The following is a 24,243-nucleotide window of genomic DNA, read 5'->3' on the forward strand; positions in this document are numbered from 1 at the left end:
ATGATACTGGTTATAGCTGAGGAAGAGAAAAACCTTGGTGGAGATATGTCCTGAGGAGAATCAGAAGCCCTTTGTAAGGCAAGAACATGGCAGGAAAACCATTATAAGTTCACAACAAAGAAAAAATGAACCTCCTTAAACAGGAAGGAAAGTTGCTTTTACTGAAAAAAATTTAGGCCAGCCATGAATCTCATTTGTCACTACATCTTTCTGTTTTCTGGACATTTCATACAAAGGGATCATATATGTGGTCTTTTGTGACAAGATTCTTTCACTTAGTGTAATGTTTTAAAGGCAAATTCATGCTGTAGCATGCATCAGTACTTCATTCTTTTTAATGGCTGAATAATTTTCCATTGTTTATTTCAATAATAAGCCACATTTTGTTTATGCATTTGTCAGTTGACAGACATTTGGGTTGTTTCTACCTCTTATCTATAGTGAATAATGTTGCTATGAACATCCATGTACAAGATTTTGTACACATTTTGCCTATGTTTTGTTTTTATTTCTCTTGGGCAGATACCTAAGAATAGAATTGCCGGGTCCTGTATTTCTATTAATCCTAAGAGATAACTAGTACAATATCTATTTTACTAATAAAGAAACTGGGATTCAGAGGAGGTGGACTACTGGCCATGTCATAGAGCAAATAGAAGATGATATTAACACTCAGCACTCTTTAAGTCCAGAGCTCACATTTCTCTTATGCTTGTCTGCTAGGTGAGAGCACTGCAGATGCATCAACATTCATGCATGCCATGCACACAACCCACAAGTGCAGACACACACAGTGATTGGAATGACATCAGTTGTGGTTTAAGACAAGCCTGACTTCATCGTAACTATTCTCTCCCTCACACCAACTCCCCTGCTAGAAACACACTTTCTAGCTGAGTCTACCTCCCTTCTATGGATTTTTCACCATATGAACTCCAGCTTGTCTTTAGGGAGTAGAGACAGAATTACTTTTCATATGAACTAGCCTTAGGGGCTGTGCAGGAGAAGACACAACAACATCCCTAACATTGGAATATCTGTCTAAGACCCACAAGGAATGGACACTCCTGAATATTGCCTGATATACAGGCTTCCATCAGGCAACTCACTCCCCAGAGTCCCCACCTTTATTTCTCAGTATGTGCCACTACCTCTGTGCTTATATGTAAGGGACCGAGGACTCTACCTGAAATATACCTCTTTAGGATTAACCACCATCTCCCCAACTAAGATGCAGAAATCGTACAAACTTTTATATATTTTGTAAGAGCAAGCAGTTCAAAATTGGATTACCTTTCCACATTTTCATACAAAGTAGATTAATGTGCCCCTGTCTTTATTACATTTTCCACCCTTGTCATTTGTGATTAAGCCAACACTATGAAGATGTGTTATGGATCGGCATAAATGGGAACATTAAAACATTGGCTATATATCAGAGAAGCTCAAGGCAAGTTGATTTTGTGCTACGCACACCCTTGGTGCAATATGTCTGGAATATTTCACATCTTTTTGGACAGAGAAATCTTTCTACAGCACCAAAAGTAATAGGAAGTACAAAAGAAAGAAAAGACAAGAAATAGGGGAAAGTACTAACTTTTGTTCTAGGTAATGGAAGAGGTCTATTCTCCCTGCAATAATTTTGATACAGAATTCTCATAGATGAGCCTCTTAAACCAAAACCATCACCTGGATTCGGAGAAGAAGGAAAAACGTGGGCTATAACCAAGATTCCTAGTTCCCATAAGGAAGGGTGTTTGGCCAGGCCCCCGTCTTACTGTCTTGAGCTTATATTCCATCTCTTCTAGGTCATTCCTGCCCTGAGAATACCTTAATGGCTCAGGCTTCCTGTAGAAACAGCTAACAGCTGAGAGGCAAATCATGTATCTGTACAGGTGTCATCTCATTCTTAGTCACATAATGGATAATCTGCAGGCTCAAAGGCTCAGGCAATGGGATTAAGCAGTTCTGGTAGGAGAAAGAAGGGATCATGGCCAGAAGAGCTATTTCTAAGAAGAGGACAATCTTATTGTTCCCCAAAAAAGACTCCTACCTGTAACACACTCTTGCCTCTATTTCATAACTTCTTTCCCAAACATGTTCATGAGAGTGATTCTGGAGAGGTCTGAGACCTGCAGCTATCGTACCTTTCCATGACAGGTAGCCCAGGCTGCAGCACCATACTCTTTCTGGTCAGCTGTCACCTCTCCTGCTCTTCTGCCTCCCCCAGTGCCTTGAAGGGAAAAATACATGAATAGATCAGAGAAAGTCTCCCGCTTCTTGTCATTTTCTTCACCTTGCAAACATAATTCCATGAATATATCTTAGCTTGGGCCCATGGTCTGGGTCTGTGTAGGATGGTATGAATGCATTGGAAAAGGGCTTCACTTTGTCAGTATTAGCATGGTTAGAGGAAAGCAAAGAGAGCACAAAGCAGCTTCAAATTAAGCCAGGTTTTGTTGATGATGTTATAATGATCCTATATCTCTCATTCTAGTCTGGTTTTCTCCAGCTGTACTTTGTGATTGAATGCAGTGGAAACAACAGAGGTAGGTTCCTTATGCTAAAGAAATTTGTGGAGGAGCCAGACAAATAATACCAATAAATTATTAGTTATGAAGAAGAAAATAAAACAGGGAGATATAATGCAGTGAATTGAAGAGGCCAGTTTATCAATAGCAGGGAGGTGACTTTTGATGTAAGTCTCAGCTAGACCCAAAGTTGACTGGGTCTGGGGCAGTAACCTGGTGGAACCAACATTCTGGATGTGAATCCTTAGATATAAGTCATAGTGGGCAAGGCTGAAGAACCTTGTTTCTAATGTATGATAGGAATTGCAATTTTTCAAACATCAGATGCCATTTCAATAGAGAATGCAAGAATTTGCTAAAAGCCTAATTGAAATAAGGGATTGAATCAGGAATTCTGCACTTTTACCTGTTTTCCAACTGTATCTTTGAGAAGAGGACACAGAGATTCAATAATGAATTCAACAAATGTTGATTGAAACAGAAACAGTCACTATGGAATAGGGTTTTTAATGAGATGAAAGACACTGAGTGAAATAATGGCAGGAGTATAGTTGACACTGTGAAATGTACTATAAGGGAAAATGAGAATGTAGTCTAGGAATAGGTGAGAGGGGCATTGATTCTTATCTAGAATCTCAAGAAAGTGTCGTCCCTGAAGTATGTCATTTGAACTGACAGATTGGAGTTTGTGTGTTAACAAAGTGTTTTGTATAGGGTGGAGGTAGGGAGCTTCCTGACAGAAGAAATTCTAAATGCAAAGATCCTGTGGCAGAAAGAAACAGGTTCTATTTAGGAGACTGGGAAAAGCTCAGACAGGGAGAGCACCAGATGGGTCTGGTGATTGGAGCAAGTACTAGAATATAAAGAATCCTGTAGATGATGTGAAGTTAATTGAGTTTTCATTCTAAGAACAATGGCAAGTTCTTGAAGAATTTTCACCTGGGGAGGCATAAGTTCATTTGCAGTTTTGAAAGGTCATTTTGGGCAAGAGAAGAGTAGATACAGAAAAACAAATTAGGAGACTATCCAGACAGTTCAAATAAGAAATCATGGTGCCTTAGATTATTACGATGGCAGGACAGAAGTGAAGATATTAATGATATATTTACAGGGTTAAACGCACAGGACTTGCTAATGTACCAGAATATAGCAAGAAAGATGTGTCAAGGTTGATCCTTGATATGGTTAGGCTTTGTGTTCCCACCTGAGTCTCATCTTGAATTGTAATCCCCAAAATCCCCACGTGTCAAGGGAGAGACCAGGTGGAGGTAGCTGAATCATGGGGGCAGTTTCCTCCATGCTGTTCTCGTGATAGTGAGTGAGTTCTCACGAGATCCGATGGTTTTATAAGGGGCTCTCTCCCTTTGCTTGGCACTGCCTCCTTTCACCTTGTGAAGACGGTGTCTTGTTTCCCGTTCAGCCTTCTGCCATGATTGTAAGTTTCCTGAGGCCTCCCCAGCTATGGTGAACTGTGAGTCAATTAAACCTCTTTCCTTTATAAATTACCCAGTCTTGGGCAGGTCTTTATAGCAGTTTAAAAAACGGACTAATACAATCCCTAAGTGTTCTTAATGTTTTCTAATTTAAAAAAAATTTTAATACAATTGCAATGGTAGTAGTTCCTTTCCTTTGATAGAGAATAGGCAATGATAAATTTGGTGAAAGGAGACAAGCTGCATATTCTGTTGACAAATAATGGCTGTGAATTATTCTTGACTGGCTCAAGGATGAGAAGAGGAGAAATTGTGTGGGTGAGGAAGGTTCTTTATGCGGCCAAAATAAACAATTTCAGACACAGGAGAAGCTAGGGAAGATTTCTGAAGATACTGTATTCTAAGTTCCAGAAGAAAATTGTAGGAAACTGTCTTTCTTCTTAGAGTGAAAGATTACTCTTTATAAAACAGAAATTAAAACTATAAGGAGAGGGAGTAATGTGATGTGCTGGAGAGGTAACAGGTAATGTCTTATGAAAAGAGAGATGAAGGAGATTCTCAAGAAGTCTGAGAGCACAAAGAGGGTCATGAGGCAGAAGAGGTAGGCGTGATGACACAGCAATTTAAACTGTCATGTAGGAAAAACAATTTAGATATCTCAAAATGAGGTTTGGGACAGTGGCTCACGCCTGTAATTCCAGCACTTTGAGAGGCTGACGCGGGCAGATTGCTTGAGGTCAGGAGTTCGAGACCAGCCTGGCCAACATGGTAAAACCTCGTCTCTACTAAAAAATAAAAAATAAAAAAATAAAATTAGCCTGGCATAATGGCATGCACCTGTAATCCCAGCTTCTCAGGAGGCTTGGGCACTGGAATGACTTCAACCTGGGAGGCAGAGGTTGCAGTGAGCAAAGATCGCACCACTGCACTCCAGCCTGGGTGACAGAGTGAGACTCCGTCAAAAAAAACTTAAAGTGCAAAGCCATAGGGTAACAAAATTAAAAAAAAATAAAAACGTGATAAATATGGTAGGCAGGGAATGGCAACACAAGATAAAACTAATTAATTACCAAACAGGTAGCAGGGAGGGCAAAATACAAACATATTTTTTCAACTAAAAAAAGACCTACATAGATTGAAGAGTCTCACAACATTACAGGCATGATCAGCTAAAATACCTACAAACTTATTGATCAAAATTTGAATTCATTAGCGGGAAAAAGACAAAACTAGAAATATAGTGTCTTAAAGTAACAAAATTATTGAATTTTTGCTCTTTAACACCAACAGTCAGATAATAATAGATGAGACTTGATAGGACTTTGAAGAAACATTTTTGTAAATTGAGATTATTTTACCCAGACTTCTTGATTTTTGCTTTATGTAGAAAAGTATAGGAAAAAATTTTTAGATATACAAAAGCTCAGATCTTCCATCAGCCAAGTACACTCAAAACATACAGGTACCTGTGTGCACATACACATGCTCTTGAAGATAGAGCCTTCTGATAAGGAGATGAAGAAGACATAGAAGCCAAAAGTAAGAAATGCAGATGTTACAACATAAAGAGGTGGAAGAAAACCCATTTCCAATAAAAGTAAAAAAATTTTGTAACTAGTTAAAAAACTAAGTCTAAGTCTTAAAATACATTGTCAAATCAATGATACATTAAAAATGACATATTTATAAATTCCAAGATTACACAGACAAAAAGAGAGGTAGAAGTATAGGACAAAAGAAGATTCCATGTTATAAAAGGATGGGGAACTAAAAACATTTTATTTTACCACCAATATCAAACAAGTGATTGAAATGACAGGGCTTGATTTTATTTTCCTGTCTCTCTTTTTGGAGTAGGAAAAACACTGCCCTTCTCTCCATTATGTTCTTCTATTTAGATCCTAAATTATGCTTCTAGGAAGTTCTTGACTCGTATTGAGCTATACTGATAGAAGGTGAAAGTAGGAAGTTAGACAAATACAATTTATACACTGAAGACCAGCACAATGACAAGACCTTTATAATATTAATATTTTCTTATCAATTGTAGTAAAGAGAGGCCCCATGACCTCATGCTTGTTCTGACGTTGTTTCATAGCTAAAATATAAAAAATTACATTCATACTATTTTAATTTATTCTTGTTAATTTCAGCCTAGTGCTCCCCCCTCCATCAAGGCTCCCTTATCAGACATTGGCTCCATCCCTCTTAGATTTGAACCATCTGGAGATTTGGCCAACAGCCACTTCTGCCTTCATCTAAACTCCTATTTGGCAAACTTTAATCACTCAGGGAACAAAGTCACAATTTTCACACAATTTTTGACATATTTTGACATATTAACATGCAATAAATTTAATATTTTTCTTTAAATAATTTGTATTTACATAAATTTATTTTAAAATAAATGTTATAGCATAGATTTTATGTAAATCTCTATATAAACTCATTTTGGTCTGTGTGTCAAAACTCTCATCTGAGCCATTCACCAATAGTGCACTAGTACCTTTTAGGAACACATTGATTCTAGTCGTCAATATAGTTGTAGGTAGGACCACAATGAAATGCATATCTAATTTGTGATTCCACTTTCTGTACTAAGGCCAGAGCACCAGATAATATAGGAAGCCACAATCTAAGCCCATTGACTGATGTAATGAAGGCTGTGTAAAAGTTCTGTCACTCAGACATTTTTTAGTTTTGGCATATTTGCATTGGCTTTAAAAAGTTCATATTATTTTACATAGTTTATTTGGCTCTTAGCATCTGATGCTATAATTATCTCAGCTGAGCTTATATCTGACTCTACATTTCAATGGTCTTTCTGGAGACGATAAATTTTCTGATTTAGGTGCAAATATGCTTGGAGCATATCATCTGAATCTATTTGCATTTTTAGTGAAAAATTCCAGACTCAATGATTTATCAAATTCAGTAGTGGTTTTGACCAATATGTGTATCACTCCATGCAATTAAAACAAGATGAAATATAATTTAATTTGTCATTCCAGTGGGGCATGAAAGAGTACTTTTTCTTTGTTTTAAATTCTGCCTTTGTCATCCCAAACTATCCCATATACATTAGGCTACAAGTTATTCAGATAAATTGATGAATACAGTTTCTTTAAAATGGATTTAAATCTTTTGTAAGGATAGAAATGGTAATACTCAATGCAGAGATCAAAATGACAAGAGATAGTCATCTTCATTCTCCAGGGCACCATCTGATCAGTCACCAGCTGGGGTCAGAAAGACATTTTTCTGGCCAAAGAAAAGGTGTCGTATAATTCATTCCAGCTGGTGCCTAATGCACACACTTTCCTCGCTCAAACCCAGCAGGTGTGGGCTACTCTTAACTATGCATCATCCTATTCTTCTACAGTAATTTTTCTCCATTAGATGATCGCTCCTTCCTCTATCTACTCCCTGTCTTGATGTTGCTTTCTTTCATTACTTTTCTTCTTCATACCCTGCCCTTTTCCTCTCCCCCTTAACTAATGAATTGGATATGCATTTGGGCTTGGAAACTCTCACTCTCAGAAGCTCTGTCTGTGCCTTCACCCCTAATGGTGTGTTAGGCACCCACATCATCCTGCCACCATTTATTCTGCCCAGCTATTAATTCGCAGTAAAATTCCAGTGTGAATTGCAGAAGCCAGCTGCTGTTTGGACAATACTATCAATGAGAGTGTAAAGTGCAAAATGACAAGTTCTGTTCTACCTAATGGGAGGCATCAGTTTAAACAGGGCTTTCAATGTCTTGAAGTAGAGGTCAATTTCAGGAAAAATGTTTTCTCATAGAAATTTGTATGTTCATGGAGCCTAAAGATAAATAGTCAAGGTTCTATATATATGCTACAGAAATTTACATTCATATTGAGATAGACTATCTCATGTTTCATCACATGCCTTACATGGTACTGAGACATTTGGAATGTTATATTTAAGATTGTATTTCAAATATCATTGACAAAGACCAGCAGGCTAGTGGTAGTAATAGTGGTAGTAGCAGTAGTAGTAATATATTAATGCATTAACTTTTTTCTTTTGCATAGCTTCTTCAATGTTTAACATGTTATATTTAGTAAACTGGTATCCAGTAAGCATTTACTGTATGTTTGGGACCATGCTAGGTGAATTACATGCTATTGCCAGTGTTTTTTTTTTTTTTTGGTACATAGAAAATGGCTGAACATTAGGCATTTCATGTGAGTCGACTGTTTCCTATTTAATTGTCACAACAAAACTGCGAGGTAATTATTAGTCTTATTCTATGTATGAAGATACTAAGGATCAGAGTGTCTTTTGTGGAGTATGTGGCAGAGTAGGGTTTCAGACTCAAGTAGTGCATATTTTCCCTACCCCTACACAAAGCACTCCCCCAGTCTTCTTTTGTTACTCATACATTTGTTTGTTAAACTACAGTTTCAGGAAAGAACTCAGGGTCCTTAATTTGCTGCTAATCCAGCACCATGCAGATTGTGAACCTTGAACGTGAACTCCTTTCATTGTTCCTGAACCCAGGATATTTCTTTCTTCTTCTCTTAAAAACATAACTTCTAAGCACATATGTTCTAACAACAGGAAGTTTACTAGAGCCATTATGCTCTTACTTTAGGAATTCCTATGAGACAGGAGGACTATGTTGAGAACAAGGGTGCTTGGTCCCTTGGTACCAAGCAGGCTTGTGGCAGACAGGCCATAGTTATACTTGGCTCACCTTTGATGATATGGCCCAGAGCAAGGAAGATGCCTCCAGCACAGACGGCCTTTTATCAGCGAGCAAAGGTAGTACCTGGAGAACAAATCCTTCAAGACTAGTAAAGCTCTGTGTTTTTCCTGGTTGGCCTCCCTGTTACCATGCTGGATGTTCTCCTGGCCAGTGAAATCTCTGGAGCTTACAAGCCATCAGCACAGGGAAAATTGGAAAACCTTTTCACTGAAGCATTCACATACTACTGAAGCTCAGTTATGTACAGCTCAAACCAGGACTTGAACCTACCAGTGTGCAGAAACCATGCCCTTAGAGCCTTGGAGTTGTCAAAGTGGAGAAAAGACAAGTTCATACATCTAATTATTCACCTTCTAGAAAAAGCAGTCTTATTAAAATCTCTTGTATTATTTAACACAAGGTCCAAGGCCAAATATCTACCATCATTCCACGCTGCCCCTGCTCTTCATCCTGCCTGGATTAGGAACTCTCAGTTTGCCATCATCTCCTTCCATGACAGTCTCAATCGTTGCAGCCAAACACTTTAGAACTATTGTGATTTTTGTAGCATACTCAGTTTTCCAAATGAATAATAAATATAATTCTGTCAACATTTCGGGAACCTATGTATTATTTTTATTTTTTTTTCTGAGGGAAACAAGAAATCTATTTGCTTTTGCACAGTATATGGCAGTCAGAAGTACCTCATTCATTCACTTTTTATTCATTTGATGCATGAAAAAAAGGCATTAAATGTATTTGTGTGTCACCTCAAATTCTCTGCAGCCAACAGTGATGAATATGCTTGGTTCCTCAGCTGGGGTACTCTTTCATTTTTTTTGTGACAATATCATTTGACAAGGCGATTCTGCATTGGCAATATTGTATCATATTTTTGTCTGCATGTAAATTATGTTGACAGTCTCATAAACATAAATTGGCAGGCATACTGTCCCAGAGCAATGTTTGTTAAAATACACTAATGGAATAGAATAAATAAATTTTTCCAAAGCATTAATAACACAGTGGTGTGTCACTGCATTGTGCAAGAAGGTCTATGGGATATGATACTGTCTATGCTAAATTAATATTGCATATATTTCTTTATATATATTTTATTCAATCTCATGCTTATGTTTATAGATTAGTCATTCCATTTCACAGAGCTTTGTATAATAGCGGTCACCCACTTGTGATATTTAAGAAGTCAGCACTGTCTGTGGCAGATATCTATAATGGAACATGTGTAAGGTGTAATTCATGTCTGATACTGTTATTACATTGCTTTGTTCCAGATAGGGCTTCCTCTTTCTCACCTGCCAACCCAAGGACACACACTTAGCAGGCCTCTGCCCTGGTGGAGCAGGCAGATTCTAGAATGGGCAGATCTAAAGCAGGTTCCTAGAGTACCAAACGACTGGGCACATATTTCATTTATATTTTTGGACCACAAAGATAATTTCCCTTCCAGATGTCTGTGGACAGACAGGATGGGGCATTTGCAAAAGTATGAACTATTCTATACTTTTTCATTTCTTTAACTTACTAGAAATGTGACCTTTGGTAAAACCTAAGATCTCTTTGAGTCTCACTTACTGTATAATTGAAATAATCATGAATAAGGATAGATGTCAACATTGAGATGTTGATTGTACTGCAATTGATATGGTGTCTGGTTCATAATAGGCAAGGAGTATCTTAAAATAATGAATAGAGGATGATAAAATGAGAAAAAGACAGAAACCGAAATACAATGAATTTAGCAATTTTGTTGATCAAACAGATGATAGAAGATTTATATGCTGTGTCTCCAAACATGTAAATGCTTGGAGCATAGAGAAATTGATACAATTTTGAATTTTTGCAGAGTCAACTCAGAGTATACATTGGATTCCACACATACCCTGACTCATCTGTCTCCTGGATGGTAGCACATGTAGCTCTCTTTGGGTTTTCTAAGTATCATCTTCCCTATTAACAGAGACCTTACACAGCTGTGGCTTCTGATCTTTGGGGAGAAAAGATGAAGAACTAGGATTTTAAGAAGAAAATGATACGAAAGCAGTAGGGTTGGTCCCTAAGGGCCATGCCTCTTGAACAGACTTGGGCCAGAATACTTGTATGGCTGTTGCCCCTAATATCTATTGCTTCAGCTTTATCTGGTCTCACAGCTTTTACCTTGAGACTTTACATGAAGCACATTGTAAACAATTCATCTAGAAGACCACGTGTTTGTACGTCAGTGCTAAACAGAGGGTTAGAGAACACAGGCCTTGCATCAGATGCATAAAACCAAACCATGTAAATATGTAGGTCATACAAGAGGAGAAACTTCATATTTAATACATGTCTTCACTATAAGATATTATGTTTAAAGTTCAGTAACCACACGATTAACCATAAAGATACGGTCTACCATATTTGTGTTATGCCAGAGAGATTTTATCAAAGAGGTAAAATGTAAGAATTATTTATAAGATTTAAGCAAAGTCCAGGCAAGAAATTATGAATGCTTAGACTAATATGGCAGCTATAGGTGAGAAAGTAAATGTGGGGACAGGTAGTGCTTCATAAAACTAAGAGGCAGGATTTTGTCAAACAGCAGGTATTATTGAGTAACTAGTACTTATGAAACATTATGCTAGACTTATGAGTAAACAGAAGTTTAACATATCTTCTGTAGCTGTCAAGTGTTTACAATTCAATTGATGATACAAGCTTTGCACATAAGCAAGTTGTTTGTTTACATATATATGGTGGTTTCTTTTTATATTTTGAGCCCAAAGCATTTTTGAAAATCAGTTTTTTATTTTAAATTCCAGGTACATGTGCAGAATGCACAGGTTTGTTACATAAGTGTGCCGTGGTAGTTTGCTTCACAGATCAACCCATCACCCAGGTATTAAGCCCACACCTAACAGCTGTTTTTCCTGATGTTCTCCAAGAACCAGAGCTCAGCTCACTAATCCAAGTTAGCATGGCTTCTCAGATTCTGTCTCTTTAGGGTCTAGGTATCAATTTCTCAGGAGTGTTGCCCTCTGATTGCTCATAGATGAATACTCCACAAGAATTGTCCTTGGCCTAAGGTAGTTGCCTTGTTCAAAGTTACTCTCTCTCTCTGGGGGCAATATCAATTCAATGACTGCTCCATGGGGAGATGCAGAATCCCAGCTCCCTTGCCTCCACTGAGTATACCTCTGAAGGGCTGTTCTAGCTATAGAGCTCTCTCTCTGGGACTGGCGAGCACCCCTGTTGCAATGCATCACCATTCAACATAGCCCTGTGCCCAGTCTTACTTTCCTCCCTTGATGATGCTTGTTTTTCCTGAGAGCACTCCCCAGTAAACCACCTGCACACAAATCTCTATCTTGGAATCTGTCTTCTGGGAAACCTAATCTACCTGCCACAGCCTGTGTGTCTTAAGGTTGAAAGAGCAGTACACATAGTAAATTCTGTAGAAATATTGAAGAGAGAGTATACATTTTGTATAATTGAACATCTCGTTATTTCCCAAACCTTGCAAAATGCTTGTTGCGTGGTCAGCCCAATATATTTTTGCTAGATGAATGGCTTGTGTGCTCAGAAAAATTGACTAGATGTTGACAGGCAGGAGGGAAAATAACTATAAAGTGATTGACTTGGGTAGCAGAAAGAATATTGTATCATTCTCAAAAATAAAGAATTAAACCAAGGGAGGAAATGTGAACTGATTGTTCCTTGTTGTGTTGAGTCTCAGGATGGTTAATAGACTGGAATTTATGGAACTGAATTAAGTTCAGTTCAGTGTTCATTGTATCCTTATGATATCTGACTCTCAGTCTCTGAAGGAATAGAGAAAAAGTCACTTATTGGTCCCAGCACTTGTACTCTGAGGTACTATAAACCTTTCTCTCCTAGAGCATCCTAAAGAATTTTTAAAGGCAACTTATCAAATATATATGTATATATATTTGAAAATACCAAATATATATATATATGTGTGTGTTTATACATACGTAAAAACTTCCTAGAGCACAATTTGTAGTTAAGATGTGCTAGCCCTTTGATATAATTCTACATTTAGAAATGTTTCCTAAGAAAGTAATTCAGATATATGAAAGATTGAATCTCAAATTGATTATTAAAACAGCATTGAATGATATCAAACAACTGATAACATAAATGCATTAGATAATTTAGATTATTTTTATTGTAGAACATGAATTAAATAAATTATTTTACTTCCCTCAAATGCAATATTATATGTTCATTAAATCAATGCTAGTTGAATATTTATCAATTTGGAAGAATAGTCACATACAATTTTAAAAGGTATAAAGTATTAGCTATAGTATATTCTTTTTTACTTACAAAATAAACATGTATATGGTACATATGTGAGTATATGTATTTGTATATATGTACACATACATATATCTGTCTTTTCCTATGTAATATTTTTTAATATATATATATATAAATACATATATACACACATAACTTTTAAGTACTCAGAGGAAATACACCAAAGTGTTATAGTGGTTGTTCAGAAGAGAGATTTGTGAAATTTTTTTATTTATATTTTTCTGTTTTACTATTGTCTTTCTGTCCTCCCTCTTACATTTTTAGTTTCCTCTCTATCCAGATTAAGTTCTTGATCTATTACTTTAGCTATTTTCTTGTCAATATGCTAAACTAACTTGTGATTATCATATATGACTGGCAAAATCTCAACTGTGATTGACTGTAACTGTGGAAATTTGTATAGTTCTATGTCCAAGTCTGGGCTGCTGATAACAGCTCAGCAAATTACACCCAGGTCAACTGGGAATGCAAAAAATAGAGGGTTACACTCATGCGCAACATACGAACATAACTGCTTGTTTACCCATTCAGTTCTCATTCTCATTGCCCCCAGCAACCATTTCAAACTCTCTCTTGTCTTCAAATTTCTAACCATCTTGGCCTCAACATTCTGTTACCTTTCTCAGTCTTCGAGTAGTCAACCTGAGCTTCAGATTTATCTAGAAAATAGAACTCATTGGATGTGAAAGTTCTCATTCTACAGATGAGCCAAGTCGATATGTCTGCCTCTTTCTATTCCCTTTTTCTTTTCAGTTCCACTCATTACAGTGGAAGTCCAATTCTTCCAGTTCCTTGGATCCATTCCTTAACATGTGATCAAGGCTGGGGTACCACATGCTGCCCCCTTTCAACTTCACTTCCTGTATGTCCTTCTCCAGTGGCTCTTTACCATCCCTTTTCTTGCCTTACTTTTATCATCCTGTTCACATTTTAAAAAATATTTTTGTGTTATAGAAAATATCTTAAATTTATACAAGGTCAAGTATGTAATGTTTTCTTGTGGGTAAATAAATAGAGAGTAACATGACAATATCCATGTACAAATTACTTTAACCTGCTGCCATATTTGCTTCTGGTTATTAAAAATGCAAAAAACACCCCTAAATATTAGGAATCCTGTTAAAGAATTTTCTAATTTCCTTCTTCTCTCTCTTCACCCCCACCACCAGAGATAACTATTATCCTGAAGTTTGTGTGCGTTATTCCTGCTTGTATTTTTTATACTTCTAGGACACATAGTCTATCCATTAAAAACTATATAGTATTTATGGTTTTAAATTAACTCTTAATTAAAACGAATTAAGGGTGGCAATAATGTATGCATCATTCTACTAGCTGTTTATTTTCTTACCCTTCATTATTTCTGGAATCTATCTAATTTATACATGCAGATCTTGTTCATTAATTTTAATTGTTGCACAGTATTTCATGGTATGCATATACTGTGATTTATTGATCCACTTCCACACTTATGGGCATTTAAGTTTGCTAGAATGTTCAGCTATTACAAACAACAATGCAGTCAGTAACATTGGACATGTCTCCCCGTCAACATAAGTATAAGTTTCTCCTTTGAGTAGATTTTGTTTATTCACAGATGAAATTACAATAAAAGTGGGGGATTTGTTTTGCATACATCTGTTATTTTTCTGTCATCTTACTTGTATTCTCCATTTATCTTTTTATCTCTCCTCCTTTTCCTCCAGTTTCCCTGACTGACTTTCTTCATTCATTTTTCTTCTCCAGATTGATTTGCAAGTTGTACATGCTATTTCTATTGTTTAATGATTATTCTTACATTTTAACAAAGTTATTTAGTTTATATATCTCAAACATGAGTCCTTAGCTATTCCATATCTCTCTTCTTTCCCACAAAATAAGACAGAGTTTTAAGCATAACTTCTGTACAAAAATTCCACCTCACCCGGTTCTGTTGTTCGACTGTTGTTTTGATGATGACGGGGAGACATGTCGTTCAAAGCATGTAGTTTTGAATCTCATCAGTATAACCTTGCATGGATTATGCTTAAATAAACAGTAAAATTACTTTCTCTTTTATGGTATGCAAGATGAACATCTTCCATGTAAAAGTTAGGACATGGAAACAATGGACAATCTCATTGGTTAAAAAATGTCTGGCTGCATTTTTTTTTATGCCCAACTGCTGACAGTTTGAAAGCCTTATCCTTTTTTTTTTTTCCCCTTCTTCCCCATATCTGGGAAAGCTGATAAATAAAATAAAAAAAATTTAAAAAGCCCTGGCAATCCCTCCTTTGTCTCCAGAGGGAGGTTCAAATCACATAACCCCTTTCCTTTGTGTGGGAACCTTTACCCAAGACCAAGCCCCTAACCACAATGAAAAATTTGAGCCTAAGTATGGGGCGTTTTCTGGCTCTCAGGTCATTTTCAGATCTGTTTGAGGGCTTTCTGCTTGCATTAGAAAGCCTTTATATGTGAATGTTAAATCTTTTTATTCTCTTGTTGCAAGTGTGGCCTAACAGTCTAGATACAAAGCAGATTTGGGATGGAGGTCCATCCTGTTTCTCTGGAGTGGCGACAACACCATACAAGTCCAACTGAGCCACATTACATTTTCCTTCCCAATAATTCCTTAGAAATCACACCATAAGTTCTCACATCACCTTATCTTCCACTTTTAGGTCAGAACTAAACACAGTTTGCATATTCTAAGACAAACACTGGTGATAGATAAAACTGACACTGCTCAAAGATTATAACAAAGTTCAGGTTTTATTATAAATATAAAAATAATGGAAAAAGAACATGAGGTTGCAGAAGTAAAAGGGTACCATTGGTATAGATTACTATAAATAAAAGATAAGAACATTCTGTAAACCATTATTCATGAAGCTAATTCTGTGAAAATATGAGAACTACATGAGAAGTTCATGAAATCAAAAGATGAGTTTATGAGGAATGAATAAGCTGAAATGAAAAGGAAACAGACTGGGATGAAAGGTTCCAGCTGAGATGATGATGATAACAACTATTCCAATGACACCGGCAACACCAATGATGCTGCAATGGACTGGATGTCCTCTCAAAATGTATCCTTTGGGTTTCAGTCCTAACCTGCAATGTAATGGCATTTAGGAGGTGGAGCTTTTGGGAAGTGATTAGGTTGTGAATTACCTCCCTCACGAATGGGATGAGTGCCTTTATGAAAGTGACCTAAGAGAGCTCTCCAGTACCTTCCAGTATGTAAGGACATGGGGAGAGGATAGCAGTCTGCAACCTGCAGTCCCTTACCAGAACCTGATCATGCTGATACCCTGATCTTGAACTTCCAGCCTCCAGAAGTGTGATGCATAAATTTCTGTTCTTTATAAGCCACACAGTCTATGATACCTTGTTATAGCCACTGAACTGACTAAGGCAGATACTAAGAATCATGTTCACTATTTAGTTTGATTACTATGAGGAGTTCAAGATGATCCAATAAATAATACCCTCCTTCTCCATTCGAGTTTGAGTTCATTGTTAAAATATATAAATGTGTGTATTAATATTAATACAAATAGGCCAAAATATTGTGCTGCTTACAGGTAAAATTGATAACTGAGGGTGTAGCTTCCCTTACAGGCAAGGATGTACTAATACTAATGCTGAATCTCAAAATTAGACTTCCCTAGTCAATGGTGCAGGCCCAGGAAGACCTGGAAACATGGAGCAATTAACCCACTTATGACCGGTGTTTCATTATTGAAATGCTAAGCATGTGGGAGTTATTTATATCCTACTGCTCAAGGTCATCACCAAGGTTTGATTTTTCACTCATGCAAAAATTCAAAAAATTGAAACCTCAGGCATAAATGGGTTAAGGGGGTAGTAGTTCTAAACAGACAACTTGCAAAAGGAGGAGAGTAGAATGAGCATGCCAAACTCCTTAAACCTAACTCCTAAGCAAGGTGAATGCCTCCTCTTCACAAAAGATAGGAGTGACTGAAGGCTTGGAAGGAGGCCAGTGTTACAAGTATTGGTGACTCTCCATAGGAGAGTAAACCTTAGTAATACACTTTTTCCCCAGTTACCCCCATCATGCCCATAGGCGATCAGAGGTGTAACCATTCCACTTACAGGAAAAAGTCAACAGTTGGGAAAGTCATATTCATACTTCATGATATCACTCATCCAATAATAAACATGGTTCTTTGGGTATTTTCTGGGCTTATCAGTGGGAAATAGAAATTTTGTCCCCATAAGGCACTAAAATGCTTCTGAGAAACACACCAGTTGATTAAGTCAAAGTCTATTGTGTATACAAAGTTTGATTTCTATAATTTTTCTATCCAAACTAGACATAACTAGGTTTCCCAACATAGTCTATCAGAGTTTCTGCAGAATAATAAAGACCGAAGTTACAGGTGTTTAAAATTTGAACATACTTTTCAATATCAAATTCTGAGCAAGAAATTAATTTCAAATATTAAACCCCTTTGCATTTTACAACTCGAAATAAAGATGGAATTTTTAAAAAAAATTTTCCTATTGAGAAACAAGTCCAAAGAAATTTAACTCTGAAATGTATCCTACAGAAAGGAGTATGGTAGAATGAACAAGAACATGGGCTTTTGGGTCAGGATACCTGAGTTTTAATATCTGTTCTATCACTTAATTGGTGTAATATATGAGATATTAAATGCTTCTCTGCTTTGGTTTTCTCAATAAAATGAGGAAAATTTTATTCTTGATATTAGTATGAGGATTAAATGAATGACTATAAATCAGATTGTTAGTGCAGTGCCTGACATTGATACTATGTGTTGATGATTAATATTGTAGTATTTTCCTAAATGTATCGTGCTGCTCAATTTGAGTTAGAATAATTCTTGTGTACTAGATAGAGCCTAGATTATTTCAGATTTGTGTTAGTTCAATTCCATTCTCCTATATGTTTCACTTTTTTAATTGTGGGAGATAAAAACATAACATTGATCTCAAAAAATAGAATTATGAAAACAAGCTAATTCCGGCCTCCTAGCGCAATTATCTCAATGTAAAACATTTTTCTAGGACCCATTTGAGTAAAGCATTTGTGTTTTAAATCAAATACACCCTGCCTACCTTCCGCCCTTGGTGGCCCACTGTTTCCTACCATCTAGGATGTCAAAAAGTTGATTTCAGCTGCCTATAATTCGTAGGAAAACTAAGGAGACACTTTTTAACAAGAGGTTACTTTTGGCTAATGCTGGTCACTTGTTACCAATTGCTCTACCAATGCTTGCATGAGTAACTAGATCTGCCACTTGAAGAGATTTTCAGGGACCTTCAATATCACCAGCTGCTGACTATTACTTTCTCATATTTTAAATGCCTTAATTCCTGAGATCCTTATATATTCGTCATATTTTAGCTCATCTATGTCCTGTGGTAAATTCAATTGGAAAAAAATTCTCAGTAGAAACTGATTTTGTTATTATGTATTTACCATATTCTCCTAATATCTCCTTTCTGTGAAAGTAGCATTTAAGGTATTGAGACCTTCATAGTAAAGTTAGAAATTTGCCATAATAGCATTTCCAGTCACCAGGGTTTATTCGAGGTGCATTTGTTTTTCAGTTAATATATTCAAAACTTCTTCAATTTTATTTTCATTTTGGAGTACAGAATTGAGGGCAGGCTATATCTAGTGACACAGCATCCGTAATCCTATGCCACACTCTTTCCACTGCCTCTTGCTATAAATTTCCTTGACCTGAAGACCCTTGAGCTATCTCTTAGGGAATCTTCTCACACATACTATATTAAACCAGACCAGAGCTGACTTGATACTAGCTATTGGGCATGACTTTTGAGTCTCTGGAAAGGACACAGAAAGTCCACTAATGATCTTTCCTTGGCTCTGGATGCAGAATGGAATTTGCAACTGGTCTAAGACTATTAAGCTAGTTCTGATCCTAACAATATATAGCTAGAATCTCACTAGTTTCAGAAGCATATGAAAAGCTCAGTTATTTTGTTGGTTAAAAGAAGAAACCTTTGTTACATAAATTCAGGCAAATGTGTGCAAATTAGCTTGTAATACCAGACCCCCACTGCATCTATATAGTTTGAGGTCAAGCTTCACCAGGACCGTTAGGCTACATGAGGTTGCCTGGACCCACTGGAGCCAGAAGTTTGCCTGTTAGTATCCTCACAGACCACCAGCCTTGTCAGCACTGGGCTGGTTCCCATTATCTACCTAGTTCCCTGTGCTTTTTCTGAACCTGTACATCCTACTCAAGTTTGCTAAGTAATATGTTGCTTTGCTTAGGTGGGAGTGCTCAATCTTTTGACTTCCCTGAGCCACACTGGAAGAATTGTCTTGGACCACACATAAAATACACTAACACTAATAATAGCTAATGAACTAAAAATAAAAATCACAAACTCATAATCTTTTGAGAAAGTTTACATATTTGTTTTGGGCTGAATGGAAGCCATCCTGGACCACATATGGCCAGCAGACCATGGATTGGACAAGCTTGGCTTAGAAGCTGGTGCATACAGTTCCACTGCTACAGAAACAACCATTTGTCCTTAGGTAAAAAAGTTAGCAGTGACAAATCAAGGTCAAAAATTCCCTCAAACGCGTGATGAATGGATAAACAAAATGTTGTATACCTACACATTTGATTATGATTCAGCCATATAAAGAATGAAGACATGACTTATTCTAGAACATAGATGAACCTAAAAATATTATGCTAAGTGAAAGAAGACACAAGACCACATATTGGATGATTTGATTTGTATCAAACGTCCAAAATAGGAAACTACATAGGGACAGAAAGTAGATTAGTGGTTGTCACAGCTGGGGACAGAGTGAATGAGGAATGACTGCAAATAGGTACAAGGACTTCTTTCTGGGCTGATGGAGATGTTTTAGGATTAGTGGTAAGGATTGCTCAACTTTGTGAATACACAAAAAGCATTGAATCAAACAAATTTTATGGTATGAGAATTGCATCAATAAAAAGAAGAAAGGCTTAAAACTACATAACACTGCTAAAAACCTTCTAAATTGATGAGCCACCCGAAAAACAAGTGTACAAGTTTACAGAAGCTTTTCCATCAAGCATCTGGCATTCTCCATGGGTTAAGCCATTCCCCAGCATGTCAGCAAGGCATAAAGCATCAATGATTACCTCAAGCTCAGAGAAATGCTCTACTATAAGTTAGGCATATCCAAAGAACAATATAGCAAGGTATGCTATATGAGATATCATCTTTACTCATTGTTATTCAAATGTCAGCAAGAACCGTAAACAACACAATAAAGACAACAAATATTGAACATGGAATAGAAAGTAGGGTTATGTTCCCATGAAACAAACCATCATTTCTTCTCATTTTGGAATGCCTAGTTTACTATTTGAAGCATTAAACTCAGTTAGAAGCATTTACAGAATTTACTCGTGAAGTATTAAATATATATTACAGCTATTGTGAAAAATAAAGGAAAATTTCCACGTGGCCATTGTCTAGCATAGCGCCTCCCCAGCTGACAGCCACGCACATCAACTGTGCCATAAGCCTCAAACTCCAGACATAACTTTTATCTCTCACAATGCATTCCAAATTCTTTTCTTTAAGATGCCCAGCCTAACAAACCAGATACTAGGAATTTAAGGTGAGCCAACAAACACACTGCTTTTTTTTTTCCACCTGAGTTCGAACCAAGGAAAAGGTAGTAGGAAAAACAGTAAGTAAACCAGAGTAACACATGAAGAACTTAAACTATGACCAAGAGCAATCAAGAAAACATGTCTGTTCTCTTCAAGTAGGCAAAGAAATTCCAAAAGGAAGAGAGAAAAGGGGATGAGAATTTATCCCTAACCAATCCTTCAGGCAACTGGAAGGGAGAAAAAAAGATGGAGAGGAGAAGAGATGGACGTATTTCTCTATTAGATTCTTGTTTAAATGGAAGAAAACATCAGTGGGGTTGTATGTCCTTTCTTCCAACGTTATAACGTGCTTAGTTTCAAGTGCTTTTTACATTTTATTCAACTTAATCCTGACAACAAACCCATGAGGTAGGCACATTTAATGTGTTCATTTTACAGATAAGCTTGGCCAGGGCAAGAGGTCACACAAAACAGCTGGTCTCTACCACCAAAGTGGTCTCTCTCCAGATAAAATTAAAGAAAACAAAAACCCACTAAACAGATTCTGGGGGAAAGAAAGTAAAATTAAATCCACGTAAGAAAGAATAAAGCACAGAACTTCCACTGCAAAAACATCAAATCAGTGTTGTATAGGTAAACGTCGGAATGAAGAAAAAGGTCATGGGAATGAATATGAAGAAAGAAAAGAATAGCTGGGAGAGCAAAGAGCAGAGAGCTAGTATGTGAATAATACGGATCTACAGAGAGGAAAGCAGAACAAATGAAGCTGAAACAAAATCACAGAATATTTTCCTATGCTGTAAAAACATCGCGGTTTTCAGATAAAGTCTTGCCATGTTTTGAAGCAAAAATACATTTAATAACATTGAACACTTATATATTGCTAGAAAGTTACATATATATATTGTTTAGTACTTTGATAAGAAAGAGATAGCAAAATATAGTCCTTTCCCTTAAGGGGCTAGAAGTGTATTGGAAAAAACACATAAAAATATAATTACCTAATATATGGCAAAGTCAGCGATGGACATAATGATGCGGGTTTGTTGTAGCACCAAAGCAAGGCAAATTATTGGTTCAGGGGCTTAATGTGTCTATGGGAGCAGGCATTCAAGACAACATGAGATGTAAATCATGAATTATGTCCAAGCACTAGATGTAGGGAGATGGAAAGGATAGCTATTCAAGACGGCAGGACAATATGGAGGAATATATAATAATAATCAGATAATATGCTATGGGAAAATATATAGTTTCTTGTTTCTGGATCAAAGAAATCCAAGGTGGGAGCTAAGAAGCTCAGGGCCAGAAAAGTGGGCAAGAGTGAGTTTCAAAGACTGTGTGTGCCATGTTGTGAAGTAGACACTTTATTCTGAGGTGACAGGACATCATTGAAGAGTTTTATGTAGGGTAAGGGAAATTTTCATGTAGCATGAAGCACTGTTTACTTCTCAGAGGGTGTACTAGAGAAAAGGAGACTAGTTGAAAGGCTATTGTCAAAGTCTGGGTAAGGAATAAAAAAGACTTGGGATAGAAGGGAGTAATTACAGCAGAAAACAGGATAGATGTGAGAAACATTCAGGTGTGAAAATAGAATTAAATAATTCACAGATGGGCTGATGAGTAAGATGGGTAAGAAGGGCTCAGTGATGCCTTCCATATTTCTAGCTTGATAACTGTGTTGTAGGGCTGGAACATGATGAACAGAGAAAGAAAATGTTGCATATTAAATTTGTAATCCTTCCTAACAGGAGATGCAAAGTTATTGTTTTATTTTTAATTCTGATAATTACTTAAATATAGGTTTGACTGCCATTTAAAAAATCTGAAACTCATAACTAGGAGAATTACATGTTTGTCTGCATTCCAAAATCCCATGGAAAGTTATTAAAAAAAAGTAGCCCATGTGGTCAAAGGCTGAGCCAGATGAAAGAGCAAAGTGGCAAAAACAAAACAGAAAAAGCACAGCCAGAAAGTGTGAAACAGGATTACAGAATTTAATATAGGCAGAGTTTTGAAAATAAATGTACTTTAAACACATTCATTTAAAAAAAAAAAAAAAGCAGCTCTCAAGTTGGGTTAACAATATACGACTTCCTGGGTATTATGGCAGCAGCCTGGTCATGCCTGACTTACCTTTCATCGCTTTCAGTTAAACACTCCAAAGTGTCCAGCCCAAGATAAAAGCTGACAGCAACACAGCTGGTTGATGAAAAGAGAAGTCCATATTCAAATTCCAGTACTAAACCCGCTGGCAGGACGTTTGATGAGATGTTCCCAGAAGCACAAACCTTACCAGAGAACAGTCTTCTCTCTGGAAAGAAACTGACTGTGAAAGTCACCTTCCACCTTCCACTACCTGTCTGTCTCCCATCTCCACATCCTGGACACTTTTCAGTGTATTCTATCTCAGTCAAGGACACAGTGATCTATCCCGTTTTTATACTCAGTTCCTAACACCTTCTGTATTAGTCTGATATCATGCTGCTGATAAAGACATACCTGACGCTGGGTAATTTATAAAGGAAAGAGGTTTAATTGACTCACAGTTTAGCATGGCTGTGGAGACCTCAGGAAACTTACAAATAGGGTGGAAAGGGAAGCAAACATGACCTTACCATGATGGCAGGAAGAGTGTGAGTGCAGGGGACTGCCCTTTACAAAACCATCAGATCTCGTGAGACTTATTCACTATCATGAGAACAGCATGGGAAAAACCCACCCTCATGATTCCATTACTTTCTATCAGGTCTTTCCCACAACACGTGGGGATTATGGGAGCTACAATTCAAGATGGGATTTAGGTGAGGACACAGCCAAACCATATCACTATCACTTTCCTCATGCCTGCTATCCAATCTGTCAGCAGTTTTGACTGTTTTACCTCCAAACTCTTTTACATTTGATTGCTTTTCTCTCTACCACCATCACCATAGTCCAAGCTACTTTCACTCCTTAACTTCTTAAGCAATTCCCCCGCAATTTATTTCTTGCTCTTTCGTTTTATAAAGGTTTTCTTTGAGTGCCAGAATTACATTATATGTGCGTGTCACTCTTTTTGGCACAATATAGACCAAAGTGCTGAACGAGACAAGATCCCTGGTCTGAAAGAGCCTACCTTTTAGTTAAATTGACAACTAGCATGTGCTTGTGTTACCTTTAAACCAGGTAAGCTACTTGATGTGGGGAAAATCAAACAGGATAAAGGCTGGGTCCTTTATGAAGAAAAGATTTTGGAGAAAGTAGACTACAGAGACGGCGGCTGAAGTCTTGGAAGAATATTGGTGTTTTTTATGGGGCATTTAATAGATATGGTAAGAAAAGGATCAGCTCAGAATATATTTTCAGAGAAGAGCCATGGAATTTGAATTGGACGTGGAATGTGAGGGAAAGAGGACTCCTTATTGAATGAAAGAAAGGTGATACTAATTGGAGCTATTTGTTTGAAGTGTGAGACTTGGGGAAGAAGTTTGCTGCACAAGTGGAAATAATTCAATGGTATTCTTGAACTTTTTTTGATACTAGAGATACACTAACATTTTGTACACATTAACTTTCACAGAAAGTCTTTTAAAATGTCTTAATCTACTTTATGC

At 37.0% G+C, this 24,243-nt stretch overlaps 1 long non-coding RNA gene across 1 annotated transcript; it reads right to left on the bottom strand.

Moving 5' to 3' along the window:
- Positions 1-336: 336 nt before the first annotated feature.
- Positions 337-23,258, bottom strand: LOC105517930. Its single transcript, XR_001002748.1, has 3 exons — positions 23,231-23,258; positions 22,784-22,961; positions 337-2,233 (listed from the first exon to the last, which is right to left on the bottom strand). It is a non-coding gene; the product is annotated as an uncharacterized LOC105517930 (long non-coding RNA).
- Between the last annotated feature and the right edge of the window lie 985 nt (positions 23,259-24,243).

This window comes from Colobus angolensis, unplaced genomic scaffold (assembly GCF_000951035.1).
Source record: "Colobus angolensis palliatus isolate OR3802 unplaced genomic scaffold, Cang.pa_1.0 Scaffold109, whole genome shotgun sequence".
NCBI classification, from domain to species: domain Eukaryota; kingdom Metazoa; phylum Chordata; class Mammalia; order Primates; family Cercopithecidae; genus Colobus; species Colobus angolensis.